Here is a 17,073-nt window from a genome sequence, read left to right as displayed (position 1 = left end):
TACTCAACAAGACTTAACCGACTATAAAAGAGGTGAAGACTCAGTTATGCAGGCTATGGGGATTCAAGGTAAAGCTTTAACAAGATCAAGTATTTCTTTTGCATAAAAGCTTACTAGAGTAAAGCCTAATTTCAAATTTTAACTCAAGATTATCACTTATAACTAGCCAGTATCATTATCCAACTTTCATAAGCAAAACACCTCTTTCTTATACCAAAGATTCACTTATTACTACGATGATGGTGTGAGGATTGAGGCTCCATGTCCGAGGAAACACGGCGATTCGAATCGATTAAACCCAGCTGGGGATTCAGTACCACACGACATATGTAGAACTTAATCTTGCATATGTCAACCTTTTCTATAGATCCTCCCATACAAGAACGGGTCCAGCGTCACCCGAGAGTACAGTACACCACCATCCTACAGCCAATCTAGATGTTTCCCGGTCATCTCAGATCCGTAAGGTGGGTACACGCTACTCTCGCCATCTTTCCACTCCCAGTACGCGGTTAGCCGTTCTCAAGTATCGGAATAGCTATAGGTAAGGCTTACCGCCGCATGTGGGCTGTACTCAAAGGTCTCAATCACAACAGGCCAATCAACGGTACGGTCCTTAATCGACACAGTTGGAGACACTACTTTAAGACTCCATTCTTAAAGCAAGTCCACCGACCGGTCTCAAGTTGAACATTATTGACCTTAAAAGTATTCCACAACAACCCTTCAAACTTTCTCATTTGAAAACTTATCTAATAAGCAGGACTAAGCATACTAAACATTTTCATAAAGCAAGTATCAAGGTTAATATGGAAATCATCAAGGTAGATAATGCAGCAAATAGGATTCACTCAACTCCTATTCACCTAATGCATCATATTAACTCAAGTGATATAAATAACTTTATGAAAATACAAGGATAGGGTTTAATGTCCGGGGCTTGCCTTGGTCGGAGGAGACGTTCGGCAATTCAACAACACTCGAAGGATTCACAAACTCGGAAGCAACCCACTGGGGATCAGATTCTTCCGGAGCGTATTCTATACGTAAAAGTGCATATGCATGATTATGATATACTCATGGCATGATAAAGACAGGTTACATGTTCTTGGATGATAACGACAAAATATGATTATCTTGAGTACAAATCACCTTCACGGTATAAAAACAACTAACTTAGCTACCCAAAAACATAGATTATTTCTAAACAAGTTTTATCATCTTTATTAAGCAATGTTGTTGACCTATCATATCACAAGGATCATTTACATGAAAATAAACCATAACCAGGGAGCATATCATGCTAAGTAACCATGGTTGTCAAACAATCCAAAATATCACCCAAATCCTAAAGGGATTAATTATTTCTATTTCTTTTATAAGCATTTTAAATAGCTTTATTAAGAAACAGAGCATACTTGATCAAACAGAGCTGGAATTAATCATGAAGCTAAATAATATTAACACAAGATCACATATTAAATTTCATGATTTTTGGATATACCTATGAATTATTAAAAATCATGGAAAGTTTATTCATTAATAAACAAAGGCAATTTAAAGATATATGCAAACTATCATAAAACAAAATTTAATATTTTTCCTACACTCTTTACATTATCTGGAACCTACACAATTATTTCCATGATTTTTGAATCATTATACAATTTATAGCATAATTTCAAACATATATATCATAAATTGCATAAAAGAAAAGAAAACAGCATGCACAGAGGACGGCCCGGAAACTGGGCCGCAGGCCGGCCTGCCTGGATACGGCCCAAGTTGGCCCGCGCGCTGTTCTCCCGCGCGAACTGCGCGTGCTCCTCCTCACGTGGCCACTGACGGGCGGGTCCCGCCCGTCAGAGGCGTCTTCCACCTCTCGCCCGTCGCTCCGATGAGCTCCGGCTCCGCGCCGGTGAGCTCCCGGCTCCCGCGGTGGGGTGAGTTAGCATCTCCGGTCCCTTGCGCACCTACCAAGGTATACAAAGCCCAAGCTACTCTCTCCTACTCCCCTTGCCTACGTCCATGGCGGACGACGCGGCCTACGGTGCGGACACCGGCTACTGCGAACGGATAGAAAGCAAACCAAAGGGCGCACGAGCTTAAGGGGCTCACCAAGACTTCAAAGGAGCAAGGAGTGGCAGTGGAGAGGGTCGGAGTGATGCTGGCCACGGTGGAGCTCGATCACGGCGGCGCTCGGTCGGATTTGGAGAAGAAAGAGAATTTCCGGCGCTGGAGTGAGTTATGCAGCGAGCTTGGGGGTGCGTTGGGTTCGCAAGGAGGTGGCGAACATCGTGGACGGCTCAATTTGATGCGAGGAGGATCGAGCACGGCCAATTTCAAGGAGAAAGGTGTCGGGCTCCTTCGGCCGTGGTCGATGAAAAAGACTGGCGTCGTCCACGTTGGTGCTCAAGTGGAGGGAAGAGCGAGCCCAGAGCGCCCACGTCGCCTGGCGACTCTGGCAGCCAAGCAGCTGCGTGCCCTCACGCTCGCAGGCGGCGCTGCACGGGCGGCGGCCGCGGTGGACAGGTCACCGAGGTCCACATCGGCCACTGTTGCCGACTCTATCCTTCCCCCCCCTTTTTGTCTTTTGTGAAAACCAGCCAAAGTTTGAACTAAAGTCAAAAGTTCACCAAAATAAAAGTGGTGCAAAAATTTGTGAACTACAAAACATCTTTTGGTGGCCAGAGCTATTTCTGAGTGGAAAAATAGCTAAATTGGCCAAACAGTTTGAAATTCAAGCTTAATTCCAAATTTTTGAATTGGGGCAAAACAGAATTTCTAAAATTACTTTTGATTTTACAAAACAACTTGAAAAACTTCCAACATGAAAGTTGTTCAACTTTTCAAGCCCTACAACTTTCATGTTAACCATTTTTCAAAATTCCAAACAGATTTTGAATTGGAGATTTAAGTTTGAAAAGGGGACACTTTCCGGAAATCTGTATTTTCAAAATTACTTTGAATTTTGTACTGAAACTTCAAAAACTCAAAACACCAAAGTTGTACATCTTGACAAGATCTACAACTTTGCTTTTGAACTTAACTTCAAATTTTGCTTGGTTTTTGATTTACACAAAAGGGGACAAATCTAGGGTTTTGAAAACTAGGGTTTCCCCCCTAAGCCTTTCGGAAAAACTTTCACCCAAGGTTTTTAAACTCCAAAACAAACATCCATACATAAAATAAACACACTTTACTTCCTAAACACATTCATCCAATTTAAACTTATTTTAAGTTAATGCATTAGTGTGTGCTTAACGAATTTATGATGCAATGCTCATGATGACATGTCATGTTTTAGTTCGCTTAACACCAGAGTGTTACAGCTCTTTCCCCCTTAAAGAAATCTCGTCCCGAGATTTACCTTAAAGTCTAACTAATGGAAAAGGAAGTTTGTCAAGCACTTCCAAAACCAACCTTTACAAAAACAGGGGTAGATCATTATACTATAGATTACAAGGATAAGACAGAAGAAAAGAACTCAGGAAAACTTTCTAAGAGAAACTCTTCGGATTCCCACGTAGCTTCATCTTCAGTATGTTGATTCCATTGCACCTTGTAGTATTTGATAGTTCTTCTACGAGTGACTCGATCTTTTTGATCCAGAACCTTGATAGGATACTCTGAATATGTCAGATCAGGCTTTAACTCAATTTCTTCAACATGAATGATATGATCAGGCACTCGAAGACATTTCTTCAATTGAGAGACATGGAACACATTGTGTACTGATAACAACTGTGGTGGTAAATCTAAACGATATGCCACCTTTCCACATCTTTCAAGGATTTGATATGGACCTATATATCGAGGTGCCAACTTTCCTTTTACTCCAAAACGAGTTACTCCTTTCATAGGTGACACTTTGAGGTATACATAATCACCAGCCTCAAAGGTAAGAGATCGACGTCTCTTATCAGCATAACTCTTTTGCCTGGACTATGCTATCTTCATGTTCTCTCGAATGAGCCTGACTTTTTCTTCGGTTTCTTTGACTAAGTCAACCCCGAAGAGACTATGTTCTCCAGGTTCTGACCAATTCAAGGGTGTTCTGCACCTTCTGCCATATAGAGCTTCAAATGGTGCCATCTTAATGCTCTCTTGATAACTATTATTATAAGAGAATTCTGCTAAAGGCAAACATTCATGCCACTTCTCTGAATAACTGAGCACACAAGACCTTAACATATCTTCTAAGATCTGGTTGACTCTTTCAGTCTGACCCCCAGTCTGTGGATGATAAGCTGTACTATGCAGAAGTTTGGTACCCAAGGACTTATGCAGATGCTTCCAGAAAGCATTTACAAATTGTGTCCCTCTATCAGATACAATAGTCTTTGGAACACCATGTAGACTCACAATTCTGTTAAAGTATATCTTAGCATATTCAGAAGCTCGATAATCCTTTCTTACTGGAATGAAATGAGCTGATTTGGTCAGACGATCAACAATGACCCATATGGAATCAAACCCTCTCGATGTTCTGGGTAGACCCACTATGAAGTCCATACTAATGTCATCCCATTTCCAAGATGGAATTGGCAACGGTTGCAATTCTCCAGCAGACCTAAGATGAACTGCTTTCACCTTTTGACAAGTATCACATCTAGCCACATAACTAGCAATTTCAAGCTTCATCTTAGTCCACCAGAATCTTTGTTTTAGATCATGATACATCTTATTACTGCCTGGATGGATTGAAAATCTTGTTGTATGAGCTTCATCAAGAATTTGTTTTCTGAGTTCAGGAACTTTTGGGACTACTAACCGATCCTTGAACCAAACTACCCCAGCTTCATCTATCCTGAACTTGGAATTCTGCTCAGACTGGATCTTTTCTTTCAAAAAGCTCATACCCTTATTTTCTTTCTGAGCTGTAATAATCTGATCTTTGATAGATGAATGAACTGTCATATTTGCAAGACTTCCTTGTGGAATCATTTCAAGACTTAACTTCTCAAATTCATAACACAAGGTAAGGTTTATCGGCTTAACTTCCAGACAATTGCAATGACTCTTTCGACTGAGTGCATCTGCCACTACATTGGCTTTGCCTGGGTGATAGTGTACTTCAATATCATAATCTTTTATCAGTTCTAACCATCTTCTCTGACGCATATTCAATTCTGACTGGGTGAAGATGTATTTCAAACTCTTGTGATCAGTATATATGTGACAAGTATTACCCAGCAGATAGTGTCGCCAAATTTTGAGAGCATGGACTACAGCTGCCAACTCTAGATCATGGGTTGGATAATGCTCTTCATGACGCTTAAGTTATCGTGAAGCATATGCAATGACTCTGCCTTCTTGCATTAGTACACACCCAATGCCTTTGCCTGAAGCATCACAATACACATCAAAAGATTTTTCAATATCAGGTTGAGCTAGCACTGGTGCAGTGGTCAATAACTTTTTCAAGGTCCGAAAAGCTTCTTCACACTCGGATGACCACACAAACTTGGTATCATTCTTCAGCAGTGTTGTCATTGGTTTAGAGATCTTGGAGAAGTCAGGGATAAACCTGCGATAATACCCCGCTAATCCTAAGAAACTCCGAACTTGATGTACTGAAGTTGGTGACTTCCAGTCAAGAACTTCCTGAACTTTGCTTGGATCTACTGCAACACCTTCAGCTGACAGGACATGACCCAAAAATTGAACTTCATCTATCCAGAATTCACACTTGCTAAACTTAGCATATAATTGATGTTCTCTCAGGCGAGTCAACACTATCCTGAGATGCTCTTCATGTTCTTCTTTAGTTTTGGAATAGATGAGAATGTCATCAATGAATACCACCACGAACTTATCTAACTCTGGCATGAACACTGAATTCATCAGATACATAAAATGTGCTGGGGCATTTGTCAGACCAAAAGACATGACCAGATATTCATACAAACCATATCTGGTAGTGAATGCTGTTTTCGGAACATCTTTTGGCTTGATCTTAATTTGATGATATCCAGATCTCAAGTCTATCTTTGAAAATACCTTAGCACCAGTTAGTTGATCAAAGAGAAGATCAATACGGGGCAAAGGATACTTATTCTTGATTGTTACTTCATTCAAAGGACGATAGTCCACACATAACCTCAAGGTATTGTCCTTTTTCTTCACAAAGATTGCCGGACAACCCCATGGTGATGAACTAGGTCGAATGAAACCTTTATCCATCAATTCTTGCAACTGAGTTTTTAATTCTGCTAATTCTTTTGGTGGCATTCTATAAGCTCTTCTAGATATTGGTGCTGTCCCTGGCTTGAGTTCTATCTCAAACTCCACATCACGATCAGGTGGCAGACCAGGTAAATCTTCTGGAAACACATCAGGAAACTCACAGACCACTGGAATATCCTTGATTTCCTTGACAGAGATAGCACACACTTGCTCAACTGCTCTCTTAAGGGTAGGAAGATGGATAAGAAGTTGAGACTTGCTATTAGGTAAGTTGACCTTGATGGTTCTATTTAAGGTGTCTATAATTGCACCTCTCTGACTCATCCAGTTCATACCCAAGATTACATCTATACTTGGATCTTTTAACACTATCATGGATGTTGGAAATATATATCCACCCAAGTCTATTGGTACCTGGTGTACCATTTCCTTAGTGCAAAGTCGACCCCCAGGTGACTGTATAAAGAACTCATCTTTGGTTGCACCAATAGGTATATTATGCTTTTCTGCAAATGTTCTATTCATGAAAGTATGTGATGCACCAGAATCAAAAAGTGTAAGCGCTGAGTGTTGGGCAACGGGGAACATACCAAGCATCACTGGTTCTCCTTCAGGTATAGCTTCAACTTGAGTATGGAAAACCCTTCCTGTTTTCTGAGTACCCTTACCCTTCTGCTGATTCTGGGCATTACCTTTGTTTTGATTTGCTTGCTGATTTCCAACTGGTCTTGGTGCATTGACATTTGGAACATTTTGCCTTGGATATGGACATTCACGAGAAAAATGTCCACTCTTCCCACAATTGTAACAAGGGTTGTTGACAGCTTGTGGCATTGGTGGACGAATGGCAGGGACATTTGGCTGACGTTGAACATTGAATGGCATTGTCGGCCTTGCAAAACTCCTCTGCATATTCTGCTGCTGAGGTGGCTGATAAGGAGGACGATAAGATGATCGGAACTGTTGAGCTGGATGATATACAAGCCTCTGACGCTTCTTGTTGCCGCCAGATGATCCAGACCCTGAGACAAACCCCTTCTTCTTCTTAGCCTCCTTATGTTTGCGATTCTTTTCTTCACTGGAGATGGCGATGTTTACTGCCTCATGATAAGATATATTGCCACACGATGCCATCATCAGCTGAAGCTTTGTATTCAAGCCTCTCATGAAACAATCCTTCTTCTTTTCATCAGTGTTGACTTGCTCAATTGCATATTGGGACAGATGATTAAACTTTCCAATATACTGCATGACTGGTTCATCCCCCTGACGGAGAGCTAAGAACTCTTCGAGCTTCATTTTCATAACTCCCTTGGGAATGTAATGAGCCCTGAAGGCTTCCTTGAATTCTCCCCAAGTGATTCGGTGGCGGGCTGGTTGAACAGCCAGTAAGTTTTCCCACCAAACTCCTGCTGCTCCTCTCAGCTGCTGAGCGGCGAAAGCTGGCTTCTGGGTTTCAGTACAGTTGATGAGACTGAACTTTTGCTCCATAGTGCGAAGCCAATCCTCAGCTTCAAGAGGTTCATCAGCTTTTGTGAAAACTGGGGGACGAGTATCTGTGAAGTCAACATATGTGGTTTCCTCTCGGTTATGGCGACCACGGCCACGCTGACCAACATTCTGGTTTTGTGCTAACAGAGTTGTTGCATTGACCAATGCTGCAATTGCATCAGCCAAAGAGGGTGGAACTGGTGGTGCATTAGGAAAATCATCCCCACCCTGGGAAGAACTAGCTCCATGGTTGTTAGCAGACATCTGTTTAAAAAAACACATCACACTTTAATTAACATGCTTACTTAACCATCATACATCATGACTTATATAACACCAACACGTTCATCTTATTTATCATACAAGTCCGCTCCCGGGCAGGACTACTTGAAACCACTATCTTACACAACTTCCCATACTAGAGGTTTTCTGACTAACTAAGTTACAAAGTCAGAAGAGTACACTAGGTCATACTTCGTGCCTACTCATCACCTAGTCGTCATCCATATCCGACTCACTGGTGGTAACACCCTCATCTGGAGTGGGAGTTCCTGGCTCCTCTGCTTCATCCTCAGAAGTATCACTATCCACTTGGATGACAACTGGTCCTTCCTCTGCTGCTTCAGGAGCCTCGGGTGGATTGAGAGCATCCTGCAGCTGGTGCACTTCCTCATGGAGGGTGTTGGTATAGGCCTCCAGATTAACCACATACCCTGCCATATGGTACAGCTGAACTTCCATATTGATGTTGTCAGTGAGCATCAGGCGCAGATCATTCTTCATAAGCCTGTAGGTCCTTGGCGAAGGAGGACCTCCGCTGGTGTCACTCCCGTTTCCGTCGCTGGAGTTGTCAGTGCTGCTGTCGCTGTTGTCGGATGGTGGCGGATCCCTTGATGCCAACTGGTGCCTGGGGACACGACCTCCGGTGGACTTGCGGGCGGTTAGGCGGGTACGTGCCATCTGCCAAAATATTTTTATTTTGAATATTAGAACTATATATGTTCCAAGGTTAAAGAATAGAGTTTTACAATTAGATGGACATATTACCTCTAATTATTAACAACTCTAAGGAGGAAAGTTAATTACACGTTATCAATAATGATGCATGAAACGTACTTACGAACAAAGCATACATCAAACAATTAATTAGCTTTAAATTAGTCACTTAACATAAAAGTGCATAAACTTTCTTTTCATAATTAGGGCAATATTATAATATCATAAGCATTGTTCCTTATATATAAATATTACCATAATTATACTAAGAACATATCCATTTGGATAGAAGGATAAGTCTACAGAATGAATTGAGACAAGTTAGAAGCATAAGACAAGCTTAGAAGCAACTTGGACTCAAACTAATTTGAAATTTGGTTTGACTCAAAAGCTTTTGAAGTTTTCAAAATCGAATACTGCTATACTTTGTAAGGGAAACCTGCTCTGATACCAGCTGTGGCAGAACCTCCTGAATTAAGTGGCCCACATGCACACATCATTGTCCCAAAGACTTCTGATCGACGTGCACGAGTTCCAAATGACTCAAGAAGTCTGTCGGGTGTCCTCGGGAAACCCGAATCATCCACGAAACTTTCTTTTCAGGAATTCCCTCATCAAGTATCACAATATTACAACATTTCATAGATAAGAGAAATCAGAGTAAAAGCGGAAAGGTTACATAACATAGATTGAAACTTAAGTTCATAGTTTACAAACCATAAGTATTTGATACATAAAAGTTTCGGAACTTTATATTACATAAACCATAGATCACACAACAAGTTTTTACTTGCCCAAGGTCACACATCAGGTTCCTCATCATCACTCTCCTCCACAAGAGTAAAATACCCATTACCATCAAAAGGATAATCAAGAGATTCACCTGCAACATGGGTTAACAAAACCCTGAGTACAAAAGTACTCAACAAGACTTAACCGACTATAAAAGAGGTGAAGACTCAGTTATGCAGGCTATGGGGATTCAAGGTAAAGCTTTAACAAGATCAAGTATTTCTTTTGCATAAAAGCTTACTAGAGTAAAGCCTAATTTCAAATTTTAACTCAAGATTATCACTTATAACTAGCCAGTATCATTATCCAACTTTCATAAGCAAAACACCTCTTTCTTATACCAAAGATTCACTTATTACTACGATGATGGTGTGAGGATTGAGGCTCCATGTCCGAGGAAACACGGCGATTCGAATCGATTAAACCTAGCTGGGGATTCAGTACCACACGACATATGTAGAACTTAATCTTGCATATGTCAACCTTTTCTATAGATCCTCCCATACAAGAACGGGTCCAGCGTCACCCGAGAGTACAGTACACCACCATCCTACAGCCAATCTAGATGTTTCCCGGTCATCTCAGATCCGTAAGGTGGGTACACGCTACTCTCGCCATCTTTCCACTCCCAGTACGCGGTTAGCCGTTCTCAAGTATCGGAATAGCTATAGGTAAGGCTTACCGCCGCATGTGGGCTGTACTCAAAGGTCTCAATCACAACAGGCCAATCAACGGTACGGTCCTTAATCGACACAGTTGGAGACACTACTTTAAGACTCCATTCTTAAAGCAAGTCCACCGACCGGTCTCAAGTTGAACATTATTGACCTTAAAAGTATTCCACAACAACCCTTCAAACTTTCTCATTTGAAAACTTATCTAATAAGCAGGACTAAGCATACTAAACATTTTCATAAAGCAAGTATCAAGGTTAATATGGAAATCATCAAGGTAGATAATGCAGCAAATAGGATTCACTCAACTCCTATTCACCTAATGCATCATATTAACTCAAGTGATATAAATAACTTTATGAAAATACAAGGATAGGGTTTAATGTCCGGGGCTTGCCTTGGTCGGAGAAGACGTTCGGCAATTCAACAACACTCGAAGGATTCACAAACTCGGAAGCAACCCACTGGGGATCAGATTCTTCCGGAGCGTATTCTATACGTAAAAGTGCATATGCATGATTATGATATACTCATGGCATGATAAAGACAGGTTACATGTTCTTGGATGATAACGACAAAATATGATTATCTTGAGTACAAATCACCTTCACGGTATAAAAACAACTAACTTAGCTACCCAAAAACATAGATTATTTCTAAACAAGTTTTATCATCTTTATTAAGCAATGTTGTTGACCTATCATATCACAAGGATCATTTACATGAAAATAAACCATAACCAGGGAGCATATCATGCTAAGTAACCATGGTTGTCAAACAATCCAAAATATCACCCAAATCCTAAAGGGATTAATTATTTCTATTTCTTTTATAAGCATTTTAAATAGCTTTATTAAGAAACAGAGCATACTTGATCAAACAGAGCTGGAATTAATCATGAAGCTAAATAATATTAACACAAGATCACATATTAAATTTCATGATTTTTGGATATACCTATGAATTATTAAAAATCATGGAAAGTTTATTCATTAATAAACAAAGGCAATTTAAAGATATATGCAAACTATCATAAAACAAAATTTAATATTTTTCCTACACTCTTTACATTATCTGGAACCTACACAATTATTTCCATGATTTTTGAATCATTATACAATTTATAGCATAATTTCAAACATATATATCATAAATTGCATAAAAGAAAAGAAAACAGCGTGCACAGAGGACGGCCCGGAAACTGGGCCGCAGGCCGGCCTGCCTGGATACGGCCCAAGTTGGCCCGCGCGCTGTTCTCCCGCGCGAACTGCGCGTGCTCCTCCTCACGTGGCCACTGACGGGCGGGTCCCGCCCGTCAGAGGCGTCTTCCACCTCTCGCCCGTCGCTCCGATGAGCTCCGGCTCCGCGCCGGTGAGCTCCCGGCTCCCGCGGTGGGGTGAGTTAGCATCTCCGGTCCCTTGCGCACCTACCAAGGTATACAAAGCCCAAGCTACTCTCTCCTACTCCCCTTGCCTACGTCCATGGCGGACGACGCGGCCTACGGTGCGGACACCGGCTACTGCGAACGGATAGAAAGCAAACCAAAGGGCGCACGAGCTTAAGGGGCTCACCAAGACTTCAAAGGAGCAAGGAGTGGCAGTGGAGAGGGTCGGAGTGATGCTGGCCACGGTGGAGCTCGATCACGGCGGCGCTCGGTCGGATTTGGAGAAGAAAGAGAATTTCCGGCGCTGGAGTGAGTTATGCAGCGAGCTTGGGGGTGCGTTGGGTTCGCAAGGAGGTGGCGAACATCGTGGACGGCTCAATTTGATGCGAGGAGGATCGAGCACGGCCAATTTCAAGGAGAAAGGTGTCGGGCTCCTTCGGCCGTGGTCGATGAAAAAGACTGGCGTCGTCCACGTTGGTGCTCAAGTGGAGGGAAGAGCGAGCCCAGAGCGCCCACGTCGCCTGGCGACTCTGGCAGCCAAGCAGCTGCGTGCCCTCACGCTCGCAGGCGGCGCTGCACGGGCGGCGGCCGCGGTGGACAGGTCACCGAGGTCCACATCGGCCACTGTTGCCGACTCTATCCTTCCCCCCCCTTTTTGTCTTTTGTGAAAACCAGCCAAAGTTTGAACTAAAGTCAAAAGTTCACCAAAATAAAAGTGGTGCAAAAATTTGTGAACTACAAAACATCTTTTGGTGGCCAGAGCTATTTCTGAGTGGAAAAATAGCTAAATTGGCCAAACAGTTTGAAATTCAAGCTTAATTCCAAATTTTTGAATTGGGGCAAAACAGAATTTCTAAAATTACTTTTGATTTTACAAAACAACTTGAAAAACTTCCAACATGAAAGTTGTTCAACTTTTCAAGCCCTACAACTTTCATGTTAACCATTTTTCAAAATTCCAAACAGATTTTGAATTGGAGATTTAAGTTTGAAAAGGGGACACTTTCCGGAAATCTGTATTTTCAAAATTACTTTGAATTTTGTACTGAAACTTCAAAAACTCAAAACACCAAAGTTGTACATCTTGACAAGATCTACAACTTTGCTTTTGAACTTAACTTCAAATTTTGCTTGGTTTTTGATTTACACAAAAGGGGACAAATCTAGGGTTTTGAAAACTAGGGTTTCCCCCCTAAGCCTTTCGGAAAAACTTTCACCCAAGGTTTTTAAACTCCAAAACAAACATCCATACATAAAATAAACACACTTTACTTCCTAAACACATTCATCCAATTTAAACTTATTTTAAGTTAATGCATTAGTGTGTGCTTAACGAATTTATGATGCAATGCTCATGATGACATGTCATGTTTTAGTTCGCTTAACACCAGAGTGTTACAGATTTCCTCTCTCATATCTATTTATATATAAGAGAACCATTTTTATGTTGGTATGATGCTAGGTATTTTTTATTTTCATACTTAGACTCCTTTATATAATCTATGTATGTATTATTAATTTATTATTATATAGGTTCGCGGGTACGTCCGTGGGTATTTTGTGCCCGTAGGTACGGACATGAGTGTAGACTTCTACCCGTGGCGGGTTACGGGTGCGGGTGTGGGTTTGGGGTAACCTTGTTGATGTCTGTATAATCAAATCAAGGAGTAACCTTGTTGATGTGTATAAGAGGATACCATGGGTTGAGGTCTCTTTTATGTTGCTCTTGGTGTAATGTTGCTCTTGTGTATGGTTGCATTTTCTTCTTCTGTTAATGAAATACTTACTCAGACATGTTTGTGAGAAAAGTGGATTGATTGCAAAAGCGTTGATAAAAATTATTGGATGTGAAACTCAACATCATATTCTACCGAGAAGTGTTAGAATCTATGCCTAACACAAAAAACCGTGAAACATTTTATTAGGAGTGAAACGCTTCACGTTTCTTCTTTGAAACTTTAAACGCCGGAATATTGGTTTCGCATGGATTCTACTTTTGCTACTCTATATTAACAATTATAATTTTCCCAATTATATTTTTTTGTAACAAGTTAAAATGGGTTGTGAAGTTGTTTTTCACTTACAAAAAAAATCAGAATTTTTTTGAAGCATATTTCATTTAAATACTCTTTCAGGAATCCAAAACCGGCTTAACTTCCAAATAATTTTATAAAATGTTTCTGATTCTTCACCCCGAACATTACCGGAGAGTTTTTGGATCCACAACATTTTTTACGGGATCTAGAACACTACCAAAATAAAGATTTCCCCTATCTGTCCTCGGTTAATGCCTCTTTGAGTTGATAAGCTTGATGTGTGTTTACAACGTTAGCTAGTATCTTTTAAAAATAACAGGTGTACTACACAATTCATGAAAATAATAGTGTTTTTGTTAAAAAAAACAATGCCGTTAGCATTACCACGATACCATCACGGTAGCTCGTTTGACCTTGAGCATTATCATCACAGATAATGTGACCATACCGGGTCGGCGCAGGTCGGCGTTCATCTTAATTATTCCTAGCTAGTTCTCCAACACCAGGATGGATAACCCAGCAAACAAGGCATACACAGTTGAGCAGCTCGGCATGCCATTTTTTAAAAGATATATATGTTACCAGCTGGAGCAGGGTCAACGTTTGATCGAGTCCCAGCTAACATGAGCCGTGTGCGTGTGTCCGTGATTTGCAGTTGCGTACGTGTGTATGAGATGGATGGATAGGGACGACAACCTATTGCCCCTTCGCAAATTTAAATCTCCTTCTGGTTTCTGCAATTGATCTGTCATCAGCTGGAATACTATGCAGTACTACTTCATGGTACAAGTGTACAACCAGCAGTATAAAAGCGATGAACTTGCTGTGCATAATCAAGTCAACCAACTGTGTCAAGTATATTTAATTAACTCGACAGGGGTTTGTCAAACAGCCCAGCTCTCGTTTCTTCCCTTTTCATTTATGATCTATCGTTTTCATCGATCAACAGCACAACTAATGGCCGATAAAACTTTACTTTATTCACGAATTTGAGATGCATGAACGAGGATGCTACCGGGAAAGCAGGGGCTCAATTACGGTGTTCACGGGAAAGAGGTAAACAGGTTGATTGGCTCCAAGCCTCCATTAATCCAGCTCAATCCGGTGAATGACAATTGACAATGCATTGTTGGGTCTGATATTTCTTAAAATATCTCTGTTAATTGTATATTTGGATGCAGAAGCGAAACGGAAGTATATGTAAACTATTTTGACTTTTCGACAAGCAGACTCTTCTCAAGTAGCATTTTTTTTTTTTGGTAAACATTTTGATCGATCACTAACTCTTCGTATAGCCTGAAGGATCATTTCTTTGTGATTAATTATAACTGCGTGTCCTTTGTTACAGGAGCTGACTGAAAAAAAAATATATAGCGAAAAGAAAACGTGGCCGAGCTGGATGCGTGCACCGCATGCCTCCGTGTTATGAGTGTTTCACTTGATTTATGCCGAAGGGAGCTTGACCAGGAAATGTGTTTATTACTCCCCCAACACCGTACTCCCGGGACGTATATGCACATCAAATATGTCCCATGTGCAGATTACCTTGTTTTTATCAATTAGTATAATCAAGTTGCTTGGTTAAATGAATTGAGCCAGTTTCGTAAAACAAAAAAAAAGAAAGATGATTTGAGCCATTGAGGTGTCAAGTTGCAGGTCAGAATGAAGAATCCATCCATGTCGTATCCGACGCTTATCCTGGTCAGATTCCGCATCGGCATCGGCATGGCATCGGACCGCGCCGTGCCTGACATTATCCATCCACCATCCTCTCCGTCTGCGGCTGCTTCGTTCGTTCGTCTTGCAGGTAGACGAGACGTCTTCAACCACCGGATGCCCTCGCCGAGGCGGCTTCCATGCCATGATCTACTCCTTCGACGACCTGAACTAGTCTTCCACCAGGTCCAGGCAGGCACCGTACTACCGACGTGCCCGCGCCCGCTCGGGTAGGTAAACGGAAGTCATTGGGCGGCCTGGACTTTTACAGCGCACGCGCGGTAACTCCCCGCACTTGTTCCGCCCGGTACACGCACGAGACGATCACATCACGGACAAGTTTTGCCTGAGCCGGCAGACGGGAATACGCGCATGCATGCTGCGTCGGTGCCCGCGGGCCGCGGCGGTGAGGCAGGTAGCGGCCGGCGGTCGCTTTCGTGGCCGCGACAGACGCGCCCCCCGCGAGCCACGAACGCCCTCGGAGAGCCGTCGAGGGAGGGATCCGTTCCGGTTCCGGTGCTGTTGATGGCCTTGACGGGGGTGCGGTGCGGACCCGGCTCGCGCCATGCCGATGCGGTGTAGCGGCCCGCCCCGGCCGTCCGGCGATTCGAGGCTCGCGTGGGACAAGCGTGTGGTTTGGTGCGCGACGTCACCTACGCATAACTTGCGGCTCGAGCAGTATGGCATGCTATCGCACAAGTTGCTGTGTACACACAAGGGCCCAGGGATGGTGCGATCTCCAACGGTTTAGCGAATGATCTATAATTTTTTTTAGTAAAATAAGAAAAAAAATCTTTTTAACGGTTTAGTATCTTAATTTTTTATCTTTTCTAACTTGACATATCTCTTTATCTAGCGCGTAAATATGAGCGCGGGCTACATGCTTGATATTGGTCTTTCTCCTCATGTTTAGCGAGGCTTTTCGTTTCCTTAGCGGAGCTCGTTGTTTCGTTAGCGGATTTTAAAGTTTTTGGAAACGAATTTGCTAAAATATTGGAGATGAGATTTTTTTTCTTCCTTCCTATGTTATTTTGGGAGGTGGCAAACAACAAGATTTGAGAAATGAATTTTGTAAAAACAGTTGAAGATGAGTAGGTGGATCTAACATTAGCTACCCAGCGCCTCAGCCTGCCGCACAGCTCAATCTTAGCCGGAACTAGTACCGGTACAAAATCTCAGAAGATCGGCAAAGGCCCTTTTCAAGCTCCAAGTTTGTCTTGGATATGATACTGGCGACGTACATATCGGCTTTTTTTTTCGTGCGTGTGCCGGGCAAGTATTTCCCATCCGTGCGACGGCCGTGGACTCTTATACTAGGGCCTTGTTTAGTTCATCCTGAAAACCAAAAAGTTTTTAAGATTTCTCGTCACATCAAATCTTGTAGCACATGCATAAAATATTAAATATAGACGAAAATATAAACTAATTATACAGTTTAGCTGTAAATCACGAAACGAATCTTTTGATCCTAGTTAATCCATGATTGGATAATATTTATCACAAACAAACGAAAGTGCTACAGTACCGAAAACTTTTCATTTTTCGGAACTAAACAAGGCCTAGCACTGGGGCACTACTAGACCAAAAGCGCAGGTGAGCGAGCACGGGCGTCAGCTCGGCACGCCCTTCTCTGTTTTCCAGGATTGGTTTTGGCCTTTAGGCCGGGAGGCGCCATCTAGGGCGGGTTCTACCAACCAAGGCGCAAAACAAAGCTCTGCGATCGTAGCTTGCGCCAAATGATTCAACAGCAGAAACGATAGAACTCTCGGTAATTTTCGTCGCTGAACGGATATAT

This window comes from Sorghum bicolor, chromosome 1 (genome assembly GCF_000003195.3).
Source record: "Sorghum bicolor cultivar BTx623 chromosome 1, Sorghum_bicolor_NCBIv3, whole genome shotgun sequence".
Lineage (NCBI taxonomy): Eukaryota > Viridiplantae > Streptophyta > Magnoliopsida > Poales > Poaceae > Sorghum > Sorghum bicolor.
The sequence above is the reverse complement of the archived record's forward strand: the minus strand, read 5'-3'. Positions refer to the sequence as shown.